At 42.3% G+C, this 8,120-nt stretch overlaps 1 pseudogene; it reads right to left on the reverse strand.

Annotated features, from left to right (window-relative positions):
• Positions 1 to 2,630: 2,630 nt before the first annotated feature.
• Positions 2,631 to 3,355, reverse strand: LOC100966355 (annotated as a pseudogene).
• Positions 3,356 to 8,120: the final 4,765 nt, after the last annotated feature.

An 8,120-nucleotide genomic window follows, 5' to 3' on the forward strand; every position in this document is an offset into this window, starting at 1 on the left:
TTTATAAAGACACCAGTTCTATTGCATTAGGGCCCCACCTTATGACTTCACTTACTCTTAGTTAGCCCAACCCCCAAATTTATTTGCATTAGAGGTTGGAGACTGTGACACATGAATTTTGGACCGACACAATTGTGTCTATAGCAATCAGTGATCTCTTTCTTTCTTATTTATTTTTTATTTTTATTTATTTACTTTTATTTTTTGAGACAGAGTCTCACTATGTTGCCCTCAGTTGACTGCCGTGGCGTCACAGCTCACAGCAATCTCAAATTCTTGGGTTTAAGCGATTCTCTTGCCTTAGCCTCTCAAGTAGCTGGGACTACAGGCGCTTGCCACAATGCCCGGCTATTATGTTGTTGTTGTTGTAGTTACCATTATTATTTATCAGGCCCAGGCTGGGTTCAAACCAGCCAACCCCAGCGTATGTGGCCAGCGCCCTAACCACTGAGCATGGGGGCTGAGCCATCTTTTGTATTTTTAGAACATTTTTTAAAATATCATCAAGCAGGACCATATATTTATCCTCTTTTAGTCAGTGCTATTATAGGATGTTTGATTTGCCCTACTATTATTTTAATGATTTTATTGATTATACATGTAAGTTAAGTCCAGAGGGAATGTTTCTGAGCTGAGCATGGGCGCTGGGAACTTGGCACGCTCCAATCTGTCTTCAGAAGTGCAAATGTTCTCTGGGAGAGAGATAAAGGGGTTTTCTGCTTTGATTTCATCTACAGGCTTTGATGCTGAGAAGAGGCGTAATCAGGCAAGAAAAGTTCTACCTAATGCTTTCTAAGAGCCAAGTTAGATATTGAGAAGCAATGCTAAAAATAAAGGTAAGAAAATAAAATAAAATAAAATAATAAAGGTAAGAATCAAAGCCCCAGAAAAAAGTCAGTGATCTAGGACCACCAATATACAAGATATCATAGGAAATCAAAAAATGTTTTATGAAAATTATTTATTGAAAATATGACTCCTTTCTATTCTTTAGGAGGTATAGAAATATACATTTGTTTGGGGGGATGGGGTCAAGCAGTGGTAAAAATATTATAGGAGACTATGCCCACTTTGAGGTCCTTAGTGGAGGTACAAGAACACCAAAGGACATTCCTGAGCAAGGTTGTAGGTGGGAGGACTCCAAGACAGAATTCAGTATGGTGAAGAAAAAATCTACGAGGAGGGTGTTTACTTGTTACTGAAAGTTTGGCACTTGTCCCCCAAAGCTGCATCAGAAAAAGAGGGACAAGCAGTTTGAAAAGGAAAGAGAAGTTTATTAATTTGCCAGCAAAAGAGGAAACTGGCAGATGTTGATCTCAAATCCAAATTTCTTCTTTTTTTTTTGAGACAGAGTCTCACTCTGTTGCCCAGGCTAGAGTGCCGTGGTATCAGCCTAGCTTGCAGCAAAAAGAGATCCTCCTGCCTCAGCCTCTCAAATAGCTGGGACTACAGGCTCCTGCCATGACACCTGGCTAATTTTTCTATTTTTAGTGTTTTTTTTTTAATTTCTCTATTTTTAGTAGAGATGGGGCCTTACTTTTGCCCAGGCTGGTTTCCTGAACTCTTGAGCTCAAGGGGTCCTCCAACCTCCACCTCCCAAAGTATAAAGATTATAGGCGTGAGCCATCACCTGGCTCAAATTCTTGCTTCTGCGCTGAAGCACAGAGCTTTTAAGATTCTGATCCCGGGCCTGGTGTGGCGGTTCACACCTGTAATCCTAGCACTATGGGAGGCCAATGCTGGTGGATTGATTGAGCTCAGGAGTTCTAAGTAAGAGTTTGACCCTGTGACTACTAAAAATAGCAAAACTAGCCGGGTATAGTGGTACGCTCCTATACTCCCAACAACTCTACGGGCTGAGACAAAAGGATCACTTGAACCCAGGAGTTTGAGGTTACTGTGAGCTAAGACACCCCCATGCTGACACTCTAGCCTGGGCAACAGAGTGAGACTCTGTCTAAAAAAAAAGAGAGAGAGAGAATTCTGATCCCATAATCCCATCTTGGGCCAAGACAATCTCATGGCCTAGTGGCCTCTGCAACAGTCTTGTGACCTCCACCCGGACTAATCCCATGTTCAGCTAAGAGGATCTGGTGACCTCCGCCCTAGCTATTCCCTTGAGCTATCTCCTACAGCACAAACAGTAAGAGACATTCCCTGCCTTCCCAATGCCTGGCCTGAGGCAGGCATGCAGGCTTCTGTGCCCCAAAAGTTGGGGAGCCAGAAAATATTTTCATCATTTTTTCCAGGCCCTTCGCTCTGCACCAACCTGATGTTGTTATTGTTGTTGTCATCGTTGTTGTTTTTCACTCTTCAAAGTTTTATTTCACTAACTTCTGGTCAAATTTCCATAACTGTGTTCTGGTCAATTTATTATCTGTGCATGGCTTTCTGGAAATGGTAGTACCAAAAAGTTTGTAGGGTAGGGAGAAGAGACCACATTAAGAGGCACTGCATTTACTCATCTTCCACAGTCAACAGACTTGAGCATCATCTGATTGTTCAACAAAACTAAGCTTCAATAGCATCCAGGAGGGCCGACAGGCAAACCACCAGACTGTAGACACTCTTCCATTTGTCAAAATCAAACCAGAGCAAACCTCCTCCGCAGATATGGAAAGCATCGATATTTATCTTTTCTTTTTCTGTTGTCACAACATTTTTCTTCTTTTAATTATCGTCTCATGCAGTTTCTCAAGTCCTTCCGTTAGTCCATCTCCTCTGATTGCACAGGGAGGCTGCAAATGCCAAGCACTTGATGAACTCAGTTCACCCACTGCTAACAAGGTCTCAGTTTCTGCGAGAGACAGTCAGTTCCTCAAGTCTTGTTTGTTAGCAACTGTAAGTACAGGGACTCCTTGATTTTCTCATATCCTAGTTATTTTATACAGTTCAGTTTTGGCTTCTTCCCTCCTTTCAACATCAGCAGAGTCCACAACGATCACAGTGGCATCTGTGTGTCTGGCATCTGACTTCCACAGTGGCCTTAATTTCTCCTGACCACCCACATCCCAGAAGTGAAAAGGGACTGTTTTAGAATGTCCCAAGTTACCTGAGTTTTCTCAGTGTTAAATCCTTTGGTAGGTATGGTATTTACAGATTTTTTTGAACTCCGGCCTATAGAGAACAGGTATCTTTCCAGCACAGTCCAAACCCAGACTAACAATGTGGAAGGACTAAAATGGGGGCGGGTTGGACAGGATAGAAGCCTGGTCTGACAGTCCACCCCCCATTTCCAGCTGCCAATAAGCAAGTGGCCCAAATTCAAATGCATTTTCCTTATTACTTTAGAACTTTTCTTCCGAGGTGATCAGCAATAAGACTTCTCCGAATTAGAGCCTGGATCCCAAAGAGAAAGCACTGGCAGGTGTTTCTACATGGGGTGAAGCACCCCATGCCGGTTCTACTTAGCTCCCCTCACCCTGAAGTTCTTGACTCTCAATACCAAAACTTTGAATTGAGTTCAGATTCAGCCCTTTCAGTCCAGATAGCAGTATATAATACTGGAAGGGGATCTTAGAACTATTAAAGTTAGCATAACAGTTAGTTAAATATCACTAACAGAATAAGGATTTACATTCCTTTTATTCATTTTGCTACCTGCTATAGACTGAATCGTGTCCCTCACCCCTGCCAAATTCATACACTGAAGCCCTAACCCTCAGTGTAAAGGTGTTTGGAACTGGAGTGTTTGGGAAATAATTAAGGTTAGATGAGATGCAGGGTTAGATATGGTGCAGGGCTTGGATGGGGGGCTGCATGATGAGATTAGTGCCCTATTAATAAGAAGGAGGGAGCTCTAGAGAGTAATCGTGTTCTCTCTCCACCATATGAGATACAGCAAGGAGGTGGCTGACTGCAAGCCAAGAAGAGAAAACTCATCAGAAGTCCCACTCCAACTTGATCCAGGATTATTTTGCTTCTCTCTAATCCTCAGACTCTAACTTTATTTCTTGCCTCTGCAGCTATAAATTTGCCTATCTTTCTGATTCACCTTCTTGCATTTTTTATCTCCATATTCCTTTTTGGGGGGTGGGGGGGGGGTTGATGGCACACACACGTGTTGATTCTTCTGGCTAATGAGAAGCCTCATTCTAGTTCCTAGTTTAAAGCATCCCTGTCCCAAACCCCAGCCTTCCTCCCATACTTTATTGAATCAGGTCCAGCCTCATCTTAGTTGAGAGTTTATTCAAAAATAAAAGTAGGGGATAGGAATGGGCAGAGAAATGTTATCCAGATTCCAAAGTTCCTCCAAACAAAATGGACTAGATTTTAGTGACGCTGCAAGTGTTTCCAGGCTGAATGCCTAGAGGAGGGACTCAAAAGCCACCCTTGTGTCAACAGAATCTCTTATCTCTGTGACCTCCCCAGAGAGACTCAGGGATCAGTGTGTGGAACACGGGGCGTTCTGGTATCGCAGGTATTTCATGCCTACTAGTGTAAGATTACATAAGCACCTACAGCTGACTGTTTGTGGGGAAGCCTCTTTATTCCACAAACCATTGAAGGAAGAAAAGTAACTCCCTCCTTGAAGATTATGCTCAATTCCAGGCTACATTTTAAAAGCTTTGGCAATCTCTGCTAATAGGACACAGCAAAAGTAGGATCTTCCAGTTCAGCCAGGTGGAAGTCCACCAATTGGCTATGCTTTGGGTAAAGAAATGGTTTGACACCATGTCCTGGATTCAACTCAGGGACGGCCCCTGGAGTCCCTTCATTGGAAGATTTCTCACTCATCCACTCCCAACGCCAGCTAATGCTTACATTTAATGTTTGACCAACGTCTCTGCTGCATCAGCCCCACTCTGCTGCCCTCAATACACACACTGCACAGGCGTAATTATCTAGAGGAAGTGGATTTCAACAGATTTGCTGTTCATATTTAGTTTCTCTTCAGTGCAAAACAGTTGAAAGAGCCCTTGGCAGATGTTCCTAAGAGAACAGTCATGGTGGCCTTCCAGACTGGGGTCCAGGTGGTCCTCGTTCCATGATTTCCATCTGTATATGCCACATTGGATTTTTTTCCTACACAAGGTCTTCTTGGGATATTATGTCCTTCTTTCACCAGAAAATTGTCCTGACTATACTTGCTCAGTGTTTGTTGTTAATAGTGATATGCATTATAATCGTATAAAAAGCCAAAACCTATAATCCCTTTGCATAGCTCTCCAGATTCATTTACTTTTATTTATTTATTTTTATTTTTTGAGACAAAGTCGTCCTCTCTTGCCCAGGATAGAGTGCCATGGCATCAACCCAGCTCACAGCAACCTCAGACTCCTGGGTTCAAGTGATCCTTCTATCTTCAGCCTCCCAAGAAGCTGGGCTCACAGGTGCTTTCCACAATGCTCGGCTGATTTTTTCTTTTCGCTTTTGCTCAGACTGCTCCTGAACTCCTGACCTCAAGTGATCCTCCTCCCTCAGCCGCCCAGAGTGCTAGGACCACAGGCATTAGCCACTACACCAGCCGACTCTCTGGATTCAGATACAGAACTCTAAAGATCAGAACCCCAGTGGCAGCCTCAAGACGGTTACTGCCACGGCAATAACTTTTCAGCTTTTTTTTTTTTTAACTTTTCAGCTTTGTTGACCCCTATCTTTATAAGTTGACTCAGTTGCCAGTATTTAGAAATCAGAAGATTTCTATTCAAAATCCAGCTTTTCATGGGAAATTAGATGATTCATCAAAAGTCAGCCCATACAATGACATTCCCAGCCAGCACACAGGGAGACATGAGTGACGGTGTCTTCTTTAGATGCTGCCTGAGCCTCCCAGTTTAACTGAACCCCCACCATTGCCTGCATTCTTTTCACATTTCCTGCAAACCAAGGGTGAATTGCTATTTACCATTGTGTTTGCACTCCTGATTTTCTTAGAATACAGAAATATTTCCTTGCATTCATAGCTATATCAAAAAAGGAAAAATGAAATAGATGTCCCCACAGATTTTCTGAAAAATGAGACAAGAATATATGTATGTCTTTGTGGAAATAAAAATTATTCCTACAAGTTTAATATGCAAAGTACGTCTCTGTTGCAGGCATTCAACTGAAAACATCATTATAAAAAGAATACAATTCTACATACTGTGACATCTATAAGGAAAACATAAGTGTAATCAAAAGAACAGAGGTGTCAAAAGGATTTGTTTGGGAATGCAGGAACGCTGCTGTGAAACCTTGCTTACTGCCGTGAAACTGAGCTTACTGTCTTCACTCTCATCCTACAGGTCATGCTGACCCCACACCTACCCCAAACCCTCCCCCATTAGCTTTTGAGTTTGTAGCATTTTTTAAATTTACTTTTTATTGTTTCAGGTTAATCGAGGGTACAACAAATTAAGTTATGTTGTTTGCATTTGTTAAGTAAAGCCCCCCCTAACTGTGTCCCACCCACTAGAGGTATTCCATGCAAGCTCACCTTGTGTCCATTAACCTGCTGCAGCTTCTGCTTTACAGGAATAGATCTGTAGAAAGACCCAACACCCAACTGCCTTCCATCACCACCCCCAGGCACCCAACATACTTGTCATCCCAAAATTCTACACCAGTGTGGTATTTTTCTGGTTACTAGTTCTTACAAATCACGGGGAGGTGATTATGTGTGTACTTTGAGATGCTTGAGAAAACTCGATGACCTAATGATGAAACAAAGAAAAAGGCATTATACAGCCAGATATTTCAATGAGATTGGTGGTAAATGTTGTCTCCTATTCTAGGCCAGCGCAAATCTATTAGAAATAAGTCCTGAGACCCAGTAATGTGACTAATGCCTATAATATTGGCACTCTGGGAGGTCGAGGAGGGAGGATCCTTTGAGCTCAGGAGTTCAAGACCAGCCTAAGCAAGAATGAGACCTGTCTTACTAAAAATAGAAAAATTAGCTGGGTATGGTGGTGGGTGCCTGTAGTCCTAACTACTTGGGAGGCTGAGGCAAGAGGATCACTTCAACCCAAGAGTTTGAGGTTGCTGTGAGCTGTGACACCATAGCACGCTACCAAGGGTGACAGAGAGAGACTCTGTCAAAAGAAAGGAAGGAAGGAAGGAAGGAAGGAAGGAAGGAAGGAAGGAAGGAAGGAAGGAAGGAAGGAAGGAAAGAAAGAAGGAAAATGAAAAGAAAAAATAAGCCCTGAAGTATGCTTCAAACCTGATGCAGAGTATACCAGAGAGGGGGCAGGGGCTGACTGACGTGCCAGAAACACATTTCTAACTTATTGACTAGTGGTTGTTAAATACCCCAAGCACTAAGTTAAAAAAAAAAAAAGCAGCAGCAACCCAATAATAACAACTGTGGTTGCTAAAGTAAGAGAATGTTTTGAGCAGATCAGAATTTAGTCACACACACGTTTTGATGCCAGCAGGTCATGCTCAGAACAGTCCGCCCTGGAACCAAGAGCAGGAGCTGCTGAAATCCTGGCAGGCCCAGGGAATTCTGTCATCAAAGGCAACTTTTCCCAGAAAGAGGGAAAGGGCAGGAGGTCAAGCAGCAAGGTTCATGCAGGTGGAGACTGATTCCCCCAGTGTAACATCTTTCAGGTCAAGAGCAGAGTGGAGAGAAAGACTATTATTAGGTAGTTTTTTGGGTTTTTTTTTTTTTAACTATTAAATGTGATGAAAACATAAGAGAGAGATAAAAGAAAATTCTTCACTGAGTCATTAAAAATTCAACTTTGGGGCAACCATTCATAGCTCAGTGAGTAGGGCACTGACCACATACACCGAGGCTGGTGGGTTCGAACCCAGCCAGGCCAGCCAAAACAACAGTGACAACTGCAACAACAATGATAACAAAAAATAGCAGGGCATTGTGGCAGGTGCCTGTGGTCCCAGCTACTCTGTAGTCTGAGGCAAAAGAATCCCCTGAGCCCAAGAGTTTGAGGTTGCTGTGAGCTGTGACACCACAACACTCTACCCAAGGTGACAGCTTGTGACTCTTTCTCACAAAAAAATATAAATAAAATAAAAATAATAAAAATAAAATTCAAATTTGAGTTATAAGACCACCTCCTAATAACATGACTTGTTTTGGGTTTTGTTTTTTTTTTTAATGAATTTATTGAGGTAGAATTAACATACAATAAAGTACGTATATGTAATAATTTAAAGTATGAATAGTTAAA

This window comes from Otolemur garnettii, unplaced genomic scaffold, assembly GCF_000181295.1.
Source record: "Otolemur garnettii isolate 467f Iridium unplaced genomic scaffold, OtoGar3 scaffold00035, whole genome shotgun sequence".
Lineage (NCBI taxonomy): Eukaryota > Metazoa > Chordata > Mammalia > Primates > Galagidae > Otolemur > Otolemur garnettii.